This window comes from Odocoileus virginianus, chromosome 31, assembly GCF_023699985.2.
Source record: "Odocoileus virginianus isolate 20LAN1187 ecotype Illinois chromosome 31, Ovbor_1.2, whole genome shotgun sequence".
Classification (NCBI taxonomy): domain Eukaryota; kingdom Metazoa; phylum Chordata; class Mammalia; order Artiodactyla; family Cervidae; genus Odocoileus; species Odocoileus virginianus.
In genome coordinates this window covers 26,405,538-26,423,135 of record NC_069704.1, presented here as the reverse complement: position 1 = coordinate 26,423,135, position 17,598 = coordinate 26,405,538, and the positions used below count along the sequence as shown (strand labels likewise).

The window sequence follows — 17,598 nt, the reverse complement described above, 5'->3', positions numbered from 1 at the left end:
ACCAGTCTGTTGTTCCATGCCCAGTTCTAACTGTTGCTTCCTGACCTGCATACAGGTTTCTCAAGAGTCAGGTCAGGTGGTCTGGTATTCCCATCTCTTGAAGAATTTTCCACAGTTTGTTGTGATCCACACAGTCAAAGGCTTTGGCATAGTCAATAAAGCAGAAGTAGATGTTTTTCTGGAACTCTCTTGCTTTTTTTGATGAGCCAACAGATGTTGGCAATTTGATCTCTGGTTCCTCTGCCTTTTCTAAATCCAGCTTGAACATCTGGAATTTCACAGTTCACATATTGCTGAAGCCTGGCTTGGAGAATTTTAAGCATCACTTTACTATCGTATGAGATGAGTGCAATTGTGCAGTAGTTTGAGCATTCTTTGGCATTGTCTTTCTTAGGGATTGAGAATGAAAACTGACCTTTTGCAGTCCTGTGGCCACTGCTGAGTTTTCCAAATTTGCTGGCATATTGAGTGAAGCACTTTCACAGCATCATCTTTCAGGATTTGAAATAGCTCAACTGGAATTCCATCACCTCCACTAGCTTTGTTCGTATATAGAGTATCAACAAAGCTTAAAGTTGTTTCTTTGATTTGGCAAATAAAACTGGTGAGTCTCTGGTAAGACTGACTCTAGGAAAGAGAAGGCACAGTCAATATCAGGAATGAAAAAGGGACATTGCTACAATCTGGCAAACTTATGTCCTGGAGAAATATAACTTGTCATACTTCTTACTAACATAAGAAATAAAATCTGGAAAGTGCCATAAATGTTAAAAAGTTGAATAATTAAAAACCTCACATTTATATTTTGTGATCAGAAAATTGCTGGAACAACTCCAGTGTGTAGTCTTCCAGATTCAAGTATAGACAGGAGAGTTATCACTTTTCAGAAGGATTCAGAAGTTCTGCCTAACTCTACTATGCAGAACTGAAGTAGTCATGTGACCAGGTGGCTGGAATGCACAGACCAACCTGTTCCCAAGTTACATGCACATCCTTGGACTTGAAAGTAAGGAAAGCTGTTCCCTGGAGGAAATTTAAGAATGCTGCTGCATGAGGGAAGGGATAAATGCTATATGGTCAAACCAGAAACTTGTTCATGATAGTGAGAATGGTGGACTCACTCACATGTTGGAAAAGAGGTAATAATTGTTGAGAAGAAAGAAAAAGGACAAAAGGTTCATGTGAGGTGTGGAAAACTCTGCCCAGATTAAAAAATCAGATTGAAATAGACCGTCAGAGGATAATGGGGGTGGAGTGATGTCAGCAAGATTGCAGAGCAGGAGATATCAGCATCCGTCCTCACATGAAAACAATAGTTGGACATCAATTCATAAATGGAAGTGGCTGTGGGATGGCTCAGAAATCCAGTTAAGAACCTGTGTTAGCACAGGGGAGCAGAAAGGAAGAATTAATGAACAGAAAGGATTAGGGGGAATCAGCTTAGATGAGATGGCAAGGAACAAAGAAGATCGAGGTATCTGTATCAGCTACACAACTTGTGCCGTCGTGGTCCCCAGCGGCCAGCTCTGTGAAGGACTCCAGCGGCCTTTGCCGCTAAGGGCCCCTACAGCCCCCAGGGCAGCTGCAGCTTCCCCACGGCTTTCACAGCAGAGGAACCTGTAGTGATAGCGGGCACGGGCCCCAGTTGCCTACTCCACAGAGGACGCTGGGTGCATTCACCATGGGGTTAACCAGCAGCCGTCACCACCACAAGACACCCTAGGGAGAGAGATGCCGCTGCGCCTTATTCTTCCCTCCCCAGAAGGAGCTGCTGGTCGGCTGCCCTGGGACCAGGACTGCCAGCTGCCTCCCTCGGCCCTGTGCAGACCCCAGGCCCCAGAACCCTGGCTGCTGTGGTGGCACCCATGCTTCAGATCCCAGCTCCATGGAGCTGCAGCCTCGTGCACCTGAGATGCTGGGGCCGCCCCCATTGTGAACGAGTCGGCACACCAGAACCCGGAGCCATTGTCCCCCTGTGAGTGCCTGCACTCCAGACCTCTGCTGTGTCTTTGTGCCATCGATACCTATACATCAGACACCCGTGTTACCGCCGCCAGGAGAGTGTGCGCAGGCTGCATCCAGTGCCAAGAGGTGGCCCATCAGCGATAACATCCCCATGGGGAAAAAGGGGTCAGAAGGTGCCCACACACTTTCACCATTGTAGACTCCAGCAGTCCCACAGCCTCTGTAGCTGCCTTCAGTTGAGGACTCATCCCATCCCTGGCCTCAGCTGGTGAGCTGCACAGAGCCACAGTGCTGGGCCTGCCCTGTACCTGCAATCAGCGTAGCCCATCCAACCAGCTTCCCTCTACCCACTGGCAGGTAAGGGTCTTCTCCACAAAAATCAGTTTGTAAGGTCTAAAAGAGATGAGTGATCCATCAAGTACACAGATATTAACGCAGAGTTACAAGAAACATGGAAGAAATCAAGGAAACATGACACCACCAAAAGGAGCAGAATAATTTTCCAGTAACAGGCCACAAAGAATTAGAGATCTATGAATTGCCATAGAATTCAAACTTGATTGTTTTAAAGAAACTTGGTGGAAGTATAAGAAAACACATGTAGACAACAAAATCGTGAAAACAATACACAAAAGTGAGAAGTTTAACGGAGAAATAGAAATGGTAAGAAGAACCAAACAGAAATTCTGGAGCTGAAGAAATATAATGAATGAGGTTTAAAAAAATGCAATAGAGATCAGTTCTGCAGTACAGACTTGATCAAGCTGAAGACAGAATCTGTGAACTTGAAGTTGAGTCATTTGAAGTTATCGAGTCACAGAAGAAAAGAGAATGAAAAATAGTGAAGAGAGCCTATGTGCATTATGGGGCTCCATCCAGTAACTAATATTGTCATTGTGGATATCCCCAGAGAAGAGAGAGAGAAAGGGTAGAAAACGTATTTTAAGAAATTTCCAGGAGGGAGTTACAGGGGAGAGGGGACATATGTATGCCTATGGCTGGATCCTGTTGCTGTATGGCAGAGAACAACACAATACTGTAGGGTAATTATCCTTCAATTAAAAATAACTTTAAAAAAATTCTCAAATCTAGGACAAGATCATGAACATCCGTGTCCATGAATCTCTTAAGTCCCTATAATAGATTTAACCCAAAGAAGATTTTCCCAAGGTACATTATAATAAAGCTATCAAAAAATCAAAGACAAAGAATTTTGAAAGCAGCAATTGGGAGAAAAAAACTTGTTTTACATGGGGAAAAAAAAACTCGTAGCAGATTTCTCAGAAGAAACCTTGTAAGGCAGGAAAAGGTGGAATGATATATTCAAAATTCTGGAAGAAAAAAGCTGATGACTGAGAATACTACTTTAACAGGCAAAGCTGTCATTCAGAAATGAAGGAGAAATAAAGACTTTTCCCAAACATACAAAAGTTGAGGGAGTTCATCACCACTGTACTTGCCTCATGAAAACACATGGAAGTATAAAATTCAGTGGTAAAAGTATATAGGCTGTTATAACTATATTTTTATTTTAAGCCTCATGGTAGTCACAAAGTAAATACCTATACATAAAAGAAAAAGAAAATACAGCATACCACTATAGAAAATCATCAGATCACAAAGGACAAAAGAGAGGAAGGAAGGAACTGTGAAATAGAAAGCACGAAGATGGCAATTAGTGAGTCCATATTTATCAATAACTACTTTAAATGAAAATGAATTAATGTCTCTAATCAAAATATAGAGTTGTTGTTCAATTGCTAAATCATGTCCTACTCTTTGGGACCCCATGGAGTGCAGCATGCTAGGCTTCTCTGTCCTTCACAATCTCCCAGAGTTTACTCAAACTCATGTCCATTTAATCAGTGATGCCATCCAACCATCTCATCCTGTGTTTCCCACTTCTCCTGCCCTCAATCTTTCCCAGCATCAAGATCTTTTCCAGTGAACTGGCTCTTTGCATCAGGTGGCCAAAGTACAGAGTGGCTGAATGAATTGAAAAACAAGACAAAACTATATGTTGTCTGCGGTAGATTCACTTCAACTTTAGTGGCATATATATTCTGAAGGTGAAGGATGGAAACTTATGTTACAGGCTGATGGAAACCAAAAGAGAGCAGGGGCAGTTATATTTATATCAGACAAAATGGCTGTGAGTCAAAATCTGTAACAAGAGACAATGAAAATCATTCTATAATGATAAAGGAATCAGTTTATCAAAAGGACATAGCAATTGTAATTATGTATGTACTCAAGATATGAGCACCTACATATATGAAGCAAATATTAACAGATCTGCAGACAGAAATAGATGTCTATGCACAAATAGTGGGGGACTTAAACTACTTCACTTTTAATAATGGATAGACCTTCCAGACGGAAAATCCATGAGAAAATATAGAACAAAAGGACCATAGAACAAATGAACCTTAACAGACATAAGCAGAACATTCTACTCAACACCCACAGAGTACACATTCTTCTCAAGTGCACATGAAACATTCTCCAAGATCATTTGTTAGATTACAAAACAAGTCTTAACAAATTTAAGAAGACTGAAATCACATCAGGTTATTCTTCCAACCACAATGTCATGAAACTAGAAATCAACAGGAGGAAAGCTGGAAAATGTAAAAATACATGGAAATTAAGCAACGCATTTCTGAATAACAAATGGGTCAAAGAGGAAATTAAAAATGAAATAAAAATATCTTGATATAAATGAAAATGGCAATACAGTGTGCCAAAACTTACATAATTCAGCAAAAGCAATTTTAAGAGGAAATTTATGGTAACAAAAACATATTGAGAGACAAGAAAGATCTCAAACTCTTTAACTTCACACCTCAAGGAACTAGTGAAAGGATGAACTTAGCCCAAAGTTAGCAGAAACAAGAAAACAACAAAATTCAGAGTAGAAATAGAGACTCAAAAAAAAAAAAAAAAGAAAAGATCAACAAAACTAAGAGCTAGTTCTTTGAAAAGTTAAAGTCAGCAAAGCTTTAGCTAGGCTAAGAAAATGAAATCTGAATTGAAAGGGGAGATGTTGCATCTAATAATACAGAAATGAAAAGAATTATGAGAGAATACCATGAATAAGTACATACAAAAATATTGAATAACCTAGAAAAATGGATAAATTCTTAGAAACACATAGACTATCAAGACTGAATCATTAAGAAATAGAAAATCTGAATGGACCTGTAACTAATGAAGAAACTAAATCAGTAATCAAAAATCTCCCTACAAAGAAAAGTCCAGGACTGGAAAACTTCACTGGTGAATTCTATTAAACATTTAAAGAAGAATTAGCTCCAGTCTTTCTTAAACTCTTCCAAAAAAAATTGAAAAGGAGGTAACACTTCCGACTCATTTTGCTAGGCCAGCTTTACCCTGATACCAAAGCCAGCCAAGGATACTATAAGAAGACAGTTACAGCCCAGTATCCTTGATGGATCTATATGACATTTGTATACAAAAACTCTCAACTAAATACTGCCAAACTGAATCAAGAGCACATTAAAAGAATTATACACTACAGTCATGTGGGATTTATTCCTGAGGTGCAAGGATGGCTCAACATAAGTAAATCAATAAATGTGATACAACACACTAGCAGAATGAAGTAGAAAATGTTATGATAATGGCAATAGATGAAGAAACAAGGGATTTGAAAAAATTTAAATGATGAAAAACTCTCAACAAATGAAGTGTAAAAGGAGTGTACTTCAACATAATGAAAGCTGTATATAATCAGCCCACAGCTAACATCATACTCAACCATGAAAAGCTAAAGCTTTTCCTCTTAGTTTAAAAACAAGACAGGATTCACACTCTCATTACTTCTATTCAGCATCACCCTGGAAGTCCTAGCCAGAGCAATTAGTCAAGAAGAAGAAATAGAGGGCATCCAAATCAGAAAGGAAGAAGTAAAATTGTGTCTGTTTGCAGGTGATATAATCTAATATATAGAAAACCTTAAAGACTCCATCAAAAAACTGTTAGAATAAACAAACCCAGTGAAGTTACAGAATACAAAATCAACATGCAGAAATAAATTTTATTTCTATAAATGAATCTGAAAGATAAACTAAGAAAGCAGTCCCAATTACAATAGCATCATACTCAGAAATAAATTTTACCAGATGAAAGCCATGTGTGCTAAAAACTATGAGACATTGATGAAAGAGATAGAAATAAATGGAATCATATCTTATGTTCTTGGATTGAATTAAATGTCTATCCAAACTTATCTACAGATTCAATGCAGTCCCCATCAAGATTCCAGTATCATTTTTCACAGAAATAGAAAAATTCTAGAATTCATATGGAATCACAAAAAAAGCCAAATAGCCAAAGCAGTTTTGAGAAAGAACAAAGTATATTATTCCATGATTTCAAACTATATTGTAAAGCTGTGGTAATCAAAACAGCATATGGTATTAACATAAAAATAGACATAGGCCAGCAAAACAGAGAGCCCAGAATACACTCAAGCATATACAGTCAACTAATCTATGACACAGGTACCACATGTACACAGTTGAGGGAAAGGTTAGTTTCTCCAATAAATGGTTCTGAGAAAACTGGACATCCAAATGGAGAAAAATGAAATTGGACATCTGTCTCATACCACCCACAAAAATCAACTTAAAATAGATTAAAGACTGAAACTTAAGGCCTGAAACCTTGAATAGAATGGCCATATGTTCCAGCAGTCCCACTTCTGGGCATTCATCCAAAGGAACTGAAATCACTGTCTCAAAGAGACATCCGCATCTCCATGTTCATGCACCATTATTCATAGTAGCCAAGATATGGAAACAACCTTAATTGTCACTAGTTGAATGGATAATGAAAACATGGCGTGTTCAGCCATAAAAAGAAGGAAATCCTGCCATTTGTGACAGCATGGATGAAGTCACAGTCATTATGCGAGGTAAAAGAAGCAGAGAAAGACAAATACTCCTTGGTTTCAGTTGTATGTGGAATTTGGCCGGGGAGGGGGAAAGTTGAGCTCATAGAACCAATGAGTGGAATGGTGGTTTGCCAGGGGTACGCATTAAAGAAGCGTATGATCATCTCAATAGATGGAAAAAAAACATTTGATAACAGTCAGCATCTGTTAATGACTTTAAATAATAGGGGCATAAATAGAAAAGCAAATTCGTTTAATCTGACAAAGGATATCTATTTTAAAAACAACAGCAACTATTCTTAATGGTGATATGCTGCTTTGTTTTTTGTTTTTCTTGTCAGATGGAGAGCGATATAAAGATACTCATTATCAATACTTATTTTTGGTATCCTACTGGTGGTCCTCAATAGCCCAGTGTAGAGTAGGACATTTTAAATGGGTTCCCTGACCCAATTCCAACTTGGTATGTATGCGTAGGCTTCCCCACACCAGCGAGCAATTCTTAGATGCCACCAAGGTGTCTGAGAATTCAACTCAATTCTGACACTTTCTACCTGGAGATAGAATCAGATTCCAGAGGTAAAGGGTTCCGTTCCACTGGACCACCCTCCACAATAGATGCCAGTCACAAGCCCAGGTTGTTATCTGTGCATCTAACCAACTTGCTACAAACTGGAGTTTCCAACAGACATCCTCAAACTTAGGATGTCAATTGCAAGTTAAGGTTGTTTCTTGTACTTCTGACTGACTGTCTATAAATCAGAGTTTCTCATGACCCCTTAATTTGCTTGAATTGCTCACAGAACTCAGAGAAACATGTATTTTACTGGATCACCAATTTATTATAAAAGGATGTTAAAGTATATCAATCAGCAGCCAGACAAAGCGATATATAAGGCAAGGCATTGGGAAAGGGTATGGAGCTTCTGTGTCTTTTCCTGGCTCACTGCTCTCTCCAGTCTCCATGTGTTCAACCTGGAAGCTCTCTGAACCTTGTTCTGTAGAGGTTTTATGGAGGCTTCATTCAGTTCAGTTCAGTTCAGTCACTCAGTCGTGTCCGACTCTTTACGACCCCGTGGACTGCAGCACGTCAGGCCTCCCTGTCCATCACCAACTCCCAGAGTTTACTCAAACTCATGTCCATCGAGTCAGTGATGCCATCCAACCATCTCATCCTCTGTCGTTCCCTTCTCCTTCTGCCTTCAATCTTTCCCAGCATCAGGGTCTTTTCCAATGAGTTAGTTCTTTGCATCAGGTGGCCAGAGTATTGGAGTTTCAGCTTCAGCATCAGTCCTTCCAATGAACACCCTGGACTGATCTCCTTTAGGATGGACTGGGTTGGATCTCCTTGCAGTCCAAGGGACTCTCAAGAGGCTTCTCCAACACCACAGTTCAAAAGCATCAATTTTTCGGTGCTTAGCTTTCTTCACAGTCCAACTCTCACATCCATGCATGACCACTAGAAAAACCATAGCCTTGACTAGACAAACCTTTGTTGGCAAAATAATGTCTCTGCTTTTTAATATGCTGTCTAGGTTGGTCATAACTTTCCTTCCAAGCAGTAAGCATCTTTTGATTTCATGGCTGCAATCACCTTCTGCAGTGATTTTGGAGCCCAGAAAAATAAAGTCAGCCATTGTTTCCACTGTTTCCCCATCTTATTTGCTATGAAGTGATGGGACCGGATGCCATGATCTTAGTTTTCTGAATGTTGAGCTTTAAGCCAACTTTTTCACTCTCCTCTTTCACTTTTATCAAGAGGCTCTTTAGTTCTTCACTTTCTGCCATAAGGGTGATGTCATCTGCATATCTGAGGTTATTGATATTTCTCCCGACAATCTTGATTCCAGCTTGTGCTTCCTCCAGCCCAGCGTTTCTCATGATGTACTCTGCATATAAGTTAAATAAGCAGGGTGACAATATACAGGCTTGTCATACTCCTTTTCCTATTTGGAACCAGTCTGTTGTTCCATGTCCAGTTCTAACTGTTGCTTCCTGACCTGCATACAGGTTTCTCAAGAGGCAGGTCAGGTGGTCTGGTATTCCCATCTCTTGAAGAATTTTCCACGGTTTGTTGTGATCCACACAGTCAAAGGCTTTGGCATAGTCAATAAAGAAGAAATAGATGTTTTTTTGGAACTCTTGCTTTCTCGATGATCCAGTGGATGTTGGCAATTTGATCTCTGGTTCCTCTGCCTTTTCTAAATCCAGCTTGAACATCTGGAAGTTCACGGTTCACATATTGCTGAAGCCTGGCTTGGAGAATTTTGAGCATTACTTTACTAGCGTGTGAGATGAGTGCAATTGTGCAATAGTTTGAGCATTCTTTGGGATTGCCTTTCTTAGGGATTGGATTGAAAACTGACGTTTTCCAGTCCTGTGGTCACTGCTGAGTTTTCCAAATTTGCTGGCATATTGAGTGTAGCACTTTCACAGAATCATCTTTCAGGATTTGGAACAGCTCAACTGGGATTCCATCACCTCCACTACTTTTGTTCATAGTGATGCTTTCTAAGGCCCACTTGACTTCACATTCCAGGATGTTTGGCTCTAGGTGAGTGGTCACACCATTGTGATTATGTGGGTTGTGAAGATCTTTTTTTGTACATGAGGCTTTATTATATAGGCACAATTGACTAAATCATTGGCCATTGGTGATTAATTCAACCTCCAGCCTCTTGACCAGGGGCTGGGACTGAAAGTTCTAACCCTCTGATCACATGGTTGGTTCTCTTGGCACCCAGTCCCCACCCTTGGGTGGGACCCAAAAGTCATCTTCCCTGAAGCATTTTCAGGAACTGAGGGCAAGGGACCAAATATTATACTCATAATGTATAATTAATGCTCTTAATGCTCAGGAGATTCCAAGGATTTTGGGAATCTGTGAGCCAGGATGTATGGATGAACACCAAATACATGTTTTTCCTATAAATCACAAATATTGCAGACATGAAGCAGGAAAGGAGGGTGAGAGGAAACAGAAAGGGGAAGAGAAAAAAGCGGGAAAGGATAAAAGAGAGGAAGAAAAGCAATAAGAACTGAAGAAGGCCAGGCCCTGCTTTACACAGTGAAATCTGCATTTCTACACATGAGACCCAGCATCACTCTCTTTTGTACCTTTCAGGTGATTCCAGTCTGCAGTCTTCTTTAAGAACCATGCCCTGTCCAGTTTTTATAAATATTTAAAGAAGTGTCACGGTGCTGGCACAATAGCTTAATTTTTCATTTGAAGTAAATACATTTTTCTCAAAACAAGGGTTTCTGAAGCAAATTTTTGCTTGTTTGAGTTTGTACCAGCTAAACGTAGGCTTCCTTTTTTTTTTTTTTTCAGAAGTGAAATCAGGGATCATTTATTCAGCTGCTTTTAAAGACATGTCATCACTGTTTTCCCAGGCCTGTGGCAAAAACTAACGTCTGCCTTTTTTCAGGCAACTTCATAATTCCGTGTTCCCAAAACTTTTTATCTTTTTGAGCAAGAATTCTTCTGGTGTCTTTTACAGTCTTCCAGGGAGTTGGAATTTTTCTATTAAGAAAATTTGTAAAACTGAAATAAACAAAAATCCGGTGCAATGTCTGGTCAGTACAGCAGATGAATCAGAACTTCCCAGCCAAGCTGCATCAGTTTTTGCCTGGTCATCAAAGAAGCATTCAGTCTTGTGTTATACTAATGGAAGATGATGCATTTTCTGTTGACTGATTTCAGACGCTTTTCATCAAGTCCTGCTTTCAGTTGGTCTAATTGGGAGCAGTACTGGTTGGAACTAATTGTTTGGTTTTCCTGAAGGAGCTTGTAAATAGAGGACTCCCTTCCAGTCCTACCATATACACAACATCACCTTTGGATGAAGACTGGCCTTCGGTGTGGTTGGTGGTGTTGGTTCATTTCCCTTGCCCCACAATCTCTCCCATTCTCTATTGTTGTACGGGTCCACTTTTCATCACCCTTCACAATTCGTTGTTGTTTTTTTTTTTTTTTCACTATTCGTTTTTAAAGTGGAATGTTTTTCTTGCAATTCAATAGAGAATTGCATGTGGACTTATGGTCAAGAGGGTTTTGGTTTTTTTTGGCTTAACTTATGTGGAACCCAAATATCAAAGGTATTAACATTACCAAGCTGGTGCAAATGATTTTCATTGCTTGATTTGGATAGTTTGAGTGTGTCGGCCATCTCCCATGTGGTATAACATTGATCTCAGTTAATGTCTCAATTTGATTGTGATCATTTTCAGCTGGTCTACCCAACCACAGCACATTGTCTGGTATTGGTTTCCATGATAGTTTATCATGGGATATTGAATATAGTTCCCTGTACTATATAGTAGGACCTTGTTGTTTATCCATTCTGTATATAATAGTTTGCACCTGCTAATCTCAAACTCTCAATCCACCCTCCTCAATCCCCTTACTCTTTGGCAACCACACGTCTGCTATCTATGTCTGTGAGTTCATTTCTGATTTGTAGATGAATTCATTTGTTTTATATTTTATTTTTTAAGTTATTTATTTGTTTATTTTTGGTTGTGCTGGGTCTTTGTTGCTGAGCATGAGCTTTAGTTGCAGAAGCAGGGACTACTCTTTGACGTAGGTGTGTGGGCTTCAGCAGTTGCGGCACATGGGCTCTAGAGTGTGGGGGCATGTAGGATCTTCCCAGACCAGGGATCGAACCTGTGTCCCCTGGATTGGTGGGTAGATTCTCAACCACTGGACCGACAGGGAAGCCCCTGTGTTATAGTTCAGATTCTACGTATAAGTGATATAATATAGTATTTGTCTTTCTGTTTCTAACTTAAACTTCACTTAGTATGATAATCTCTAGTTCTATCTGTGTTGCTGCAAATGGCATTACTTTGTTCTTTTTATGGCTAAGTAGTATTTGTATATATTGGAGAAGGAAATGGCAGCCCACTCCAGTATTCTTGCCTGGAGAATCCCAGCGACGGGGGAGCCTGGTGGGCTGCCGTCTATGGGGTCACACAGAGTCAGACACGACTGATGTGACTTAGCAGCAGCAGCAGTATTCGTGTGTGTGTGTATATACACACACACACACACATATATATCACCTCTTCTTTATCTATTTATCTGTTGAAGGACATTAAGTTGCTTCCTTGTATCAGTGATGATGAATGGTGCTGCTATGAACATAGGGGTACATGTATCTTTTTGAATTGTAGTTTTTTTCCAGATACATGCTGGATCATATGGCAACTCTATTTTTAGCTTTTTGAGGAACCTCCATACATGTTTTCTGTAGTGGCTGCACCAACTTACATTCTCACCAACAGTGTAGGAGGGTTCTTTTCTTTATGTCCTCTCCAGCGTTTATTATTTGTAGACTTCTCAAGGATGGCTATTCTGACTGGTATGAGGTGGTACCTCATTATAGTTTTGATTTCCATTTCTCTAATAATTAGTGATGTTGACCATCTTTTTATATGCCTGTTGTTGGCCTATAATTTTTTTCTTTTGTAAATGTATTTTTCTGAGTATCACGCTAATGGTTGCCTCATAGAATGAATTTGGGGATGCTTCCTCCTCTTCAGTTTTGGGGATAGTATAGTTTGGGAAGGCTAGGTATTAGTTCTTCTTTATATGGTAGAATTTTGTATGTGAAATCATCTGTCTGATTCTGTACTTCTGTTTGCTGGGAGTATTTGATGGCAAATTCAGTTTCACTACTACTGACCTGTCTATTACAATTGTCTATTTATTTCTGATTCAGTCTTAGAAGATTGTGTGTTTCTAGGGTTTTTATCCATTTATTCTAGGCTGTCCAATTTGTTGCTGTATGATTTTTTTGTATCTCTTTGATATTGGTTTTATTATTTCTTCTTTCATTTCTTGAGTCCTCTCTTTTTCTCTTAATGAGCCTGGATAAAGACATCAATTTTATGCTAAAAATAAAGAAAGCAAAAAACGCTGGGTCTTGTTTTCATTGATTATTCTATTGCTGCAGTGGGTTTTTTTGGTCTCTATTTTATTCATTTCTTCTCTGATCTTTATTGTTTCTTTTCTTCTGCTGACTTTGGGCTTTGTTATTTGATTACTTTAGACAGTAACTGACGTTGTTTATTTGAGATTTTTCTTCCTTTTTGAGGTAGGCCTTTATTGCTTCCCTCTTAGAACTTCCCTTTTCTGTGTCACATGGATTTTGGGAAGTTGTGCTTTTATTTTCATTTCTCCAAATGTTTTCTGATAACCTCTTTGATTTCTTCATTGACCCATTGTTTTTATAATATCATACTATTTAGTCTCTGTGTTTTTGGTTTTTTTTCCCCCATTTTTCTTCCTGTAATAAGTCCCAAAAGTGGAAAGTGAAAAAACAAAAGTGTTAGTTGCTTAGTCATGTTCGACTCTTTGCAACCAGATGGACTATAGCCTGCCAGGCTCCTCTCTCCATATAATTCTCCAGGCAAGAATACTGGAGTGGGTAGCCAGTCCCTCTCCAAGAGATTTTTCCAACCCAGGGATCAAACCCAGGTCTCCTGCATTGCAGGCAGATTCTTTACTCTCTAAGCCGCCAGGAAGCCCAAAAGTTTCATACTATTATTGTCAGAAAAAAATGCTTGGTGTAATTTCTGTCCTCTAAAGTTGTTGAGACTTGTTTTGGGGCCTAGCATGTGATCTGTCCTGGAGAATGTTCCACATGCACTTAAAGAGAATGTATATTCTGCTGTTTTTTGATGGCATGTCTTACAGGTATATAATAAGTCCAACTGGTCTAATGTTAAGACCACTGTTTCCTTATTGGTTTTCTGTCTGTATGATTTTTCCCTTGATATAAGTGAAGTGTTATAATCTTCTATTCTTATTCTATTGTCAATTTTTCCTTTTTCTGACCATTAATATTTACTCTCCATATTTAGGTGCACCTACATTTGTTTTTGTTAAGCTGCTAAGTTGTGTCTGACTCTTTGTGACCCCATGGAGTGTAGGCTTCTCTGTCTTCCACCATCTCCCAGAGTTTGTTCAAATTCATGTCCATCGAGTTGGTGATGCTATCTAACAGTTCTGTCCTCTGCCACCCGCTTCTTTTGTCTTCAGCATCAGGATCTTTTCCAATGAGTCAGCTCTTTGCATGAGGTGGCCAAAGTATTGGAGCTTCAGTAACAGTCCTTCCAATGAATATTCAGGGATGATTTCCTTTAGGATTGACTGGTTTGATTTCCCTGCTGTCCAAGGGAATCTCAGCAGTCTTCTCCAGCACCACAGTTTGAAAGTTTCAATTCTTCACACTTAACCTTTTTTATGGTCACTTCAGTACATGACTTTTGGGAAAACCATAGCTTTGACTATGTGGACATTTGTTGGCAAAGTGATATCTCTGCTTTTAATATGCTGTCTAGGTTTGTTGTAACTTTTCTTCGAAGGAGCAAGCATCTTTTAACTTCATGGCTTGTAGTCACTGTCCACAGTGATTTTTGAGCCCAAGAAAATAAAATCTGCCACTGTTTCCATTATTCCCCTTCTATTTGCCATGAAGTGATGGAACTAGATGGGACCTGGTATCTTACCTTTTTAAGTGCTGGCTTTTAAGCCAGCTTTTTCACTCTCCTCTTTCACCCTCATCAAGAGGCTCTTTAGTTCCTCTTCACTTTCAATTAGAGTTGTGTCATCTGCATATCTGAGGTTGTTGATATTCTTCCCATCAATCTTAATTCAGTTTTTGTGATTCATCCAGCCTGACATTTCACATGGTGACAATATACTCCTTTCCCTATTTTGAACCAGTCAGTTGTTCCATGTTCAGTTATAACTGTTGCTTCTTGGCTTGTATACAGTTTTCTCAGGAGACTGGTAAGTTGGTCTGGTAGTCCTGTCTCTTTAAGAATTTTCCACAGTTTGTTGTGAGCCACACAGTCAAAGGCTTTAGTGTAGTCAATATTAGGTGCATATATATTAATGAATGTTTTATTCTTTTCTTGTATTGATCACTTTATCAGTATACAATGGCCTTCTTTGTCTTTTTTATAAACTTTTTCCTAAAGTCTATTTTGTAAGATATGAGTATTGCTACTAGCTTTCTTGTCATTTTCATTTCTGTGAAATATCTCCTTCCATCCCCTCACTTTTAGTCTGTGTATCTTTAACTCTAAAGAGAGTCTTTTGAAATAAATGGGTCTTGTTTTTTTATCCAGTCATCTTCTCTATGTCTTTTGATCGGAACATTTAGTCCATTGACATTTAAAGTGATTATATATAGGTATGTACATATTGCTATTCTGTTACTTGTTTTCTGGGTTATTTTTTTTCATTCTGTGTTCTTTTCATCTTCTTTTAGTTTCTTTCCTTGTGGTTTGATTATTTTGCTTAGTGGTATGCTTGTGTTACTTTCTCCCTATTTTTGTGTGTCTACTGTAGGATTCTGATTTGTGGTTGCCATGGGGTTTGTATATATTGACCTAAATATCTATTTATTTTAATCTGGTCATTTAAGTCATTTAAGTTCAAGCACATTCTAAAAAATCTCCATTATTTAACTCATCTCCCCCACATTTTTTTGGGTTTTTTGTTTTTTTGTGTGTGTTTTTGGCTGTGCCACGCAGCATGCAGGATCTTATTTCCCTGAACTAGGGATTGAACCTGTGCCTCCTGCAGTGAAAGCATGGAATCTTAACCACTGGACCACAAGTGGAGTCACCACATTTTGTGTTTTTTTATGTCATATTTTACATCTTCATGTATATCGCTTAACTGTTTATTGTAGTGATAGTCGACTTTCTAATTTTTGTCTTTTAATCTTACACTAACTTATATAAGCATTTGATCCACAGTCTTTGCTGTATATACTGTGTATTCTCCTTTACTGGTGGGATTTTCCCTTCCTATAAATTCTTTCATTTTGTTGTACCCCTTTTTTTCCACTTGGAGAAGACTGTCTAAGACTTCCTTTAAAGTTGGGTTAAGTATTGTGAACTTTTAGTTTTTCCTTATCTGAGAAGTTATTTAGCTGTCTTTTAATTCTGAATGCTAATCTTGTTGGGTAGATTTTCCTAGGTTTTAGATTTTTCCTTTTTAGCACTATGGGTATGTCATGCCATTCCCTTGTGGCTATAAAGTTTCTGCAGAAAAATCAACTGATGGACTTATGGGTGTTTCTTTATGTATTACTCGTTTGTTTTTCTCTTGCTGCCTTCAGATTCTCTCTTTGTCTTTAACATTTACCATTTTAATTATGATAGGTCTTGGTGTATATGTCTCTTTCAGCTTGGGACACTCTATGTTTACCGTACGTGGGTATCTATTTTTCTTCAGGTTCAGGGAGTTTTCAGGCATAGTTTCATCAAATACATTTTTTTACCCTTTTCTCCTTGGAACCTCAATAATGCAAATGTTAGTATGCTTGATATTGTCCTGCTGCTGCTGCTAAGTCGCTTCAGTCCTGTCCAACTCTGTGCGACCCCATAAACGGCAGCCCACCAGGCTCCCCCCGCCCCTGGGATTCTCCAGTCAAGAACACTGGAGTGGGTTGCCATTTCCTTCTCCAATGCATGAAAGTGAAAATGAAAGTGAAGTCGCTCAGTCATGTCCGACAATTAGTGACACCATGGACTGCCGCCTGCCAGGCTCCTCTGTCCATGGGATTTTCCAGGCAAGAGTACTGGAGTGGGTTGCCATTGCCTTCTCCTGATATTGTCCTAGAGGTCCCTTAACTTGTTCTCGTTTTTTAATATTCTTTTTCTGTTCTGATTGGGTGATTTCCATTATTCTGTCTTCCAGCTCTCTTAGGCATTCTTCTGTATAACTTAGTCTGCTGTTAAATCTTTCTGGTGTTTCTTCATTTCAGTTGTTGTATTTTATGACTTTATTTTGTATATTTTCTACTTCTTTGTTAAAATTTTCTCTGTGTTCATCTATTATCTTTCTTAGTTCATTAAGCATTCTTTTCCTAATGCTTTGAACTCTTTCTGGTAAATTATTTATCTCTGTTTTATTAGGTTTTTTTTTTTTAGGGTTTTTTCCTCCTTTTTTCATATGAAAGAAATCCCTCTGTCTTCTCATTTTGCTTAACATCTGTTTTCTCTATGAAATTAGGTGAAACAGTTACCTGTCTTGGTCTTGAAGAGTTGTACTTATATGGGAGCATCTCTGTTCAGTCTGTCTTTGCCCAGTGGCTTTGGTTGGAGATCTGGGTCTGAAGTAAGCAGGGTCATATCTTTTCCCAGAGTGTGCGGGCTGGTGTCACCTTGATGGTATGTAGGATTGGAGATGGAGAGGTTAGAGGCAGAGCCAGGTAGGATCTGGGGCTTCTTGTATGCTCATTGGTCATCACAGCCCTATCAAGGGTGGGGTCTGGTCCCAAAGTTTGGAATCCCTGAAGGTGGAGTTCAAGCTGCCTTCTTTCCCTCTGAGTGTGTGCTCCCCACTCTCCTGACAATGAAATGTTTGCTCCAGTGGAGATCTGTGCTAGCGCAAGAGGATCTGAGTGGTACCTGGTATAGGCCAGTGTGTGTGCTTGTACTGTGCCTGCACACCAGTCAGAGCTCCAGTCTGTCCTGATCTGCCGCCTCTGTGAGCACCAGTGATGACTGTCCCACCCCACCCCCACCCAGATGCAGGGCTGGGTCAGAGCCGGCTCTGTCTCCCACAGATGCAGGTGTCCTCCACCATAGCAGCCTTTGACCTAGTGGGAAGCCGTGCTGAAGCTCGTGGTGCGGGAGTGGGTGCTCAGTGTGGTCTAGGGCATGCCTTGGATCAGTTGCAGGAAACTGAC

The 17,598-nt window shown here is 39.5% G+C and overlaps 1 protein-coding gene across 9 annotated transcripts in view; it reads left to right on the top strand.

The window, feature by feature from the left end:
* The window catches only part of WNK2 (WNK lysine deficient protein kinase 2), a 142,768-nt gene that overhangs the window by 85,457 nt on the left and 39,713 nt on the right, over positions 1-17,598 (top strand). The window lies entirely within an intron of this gene.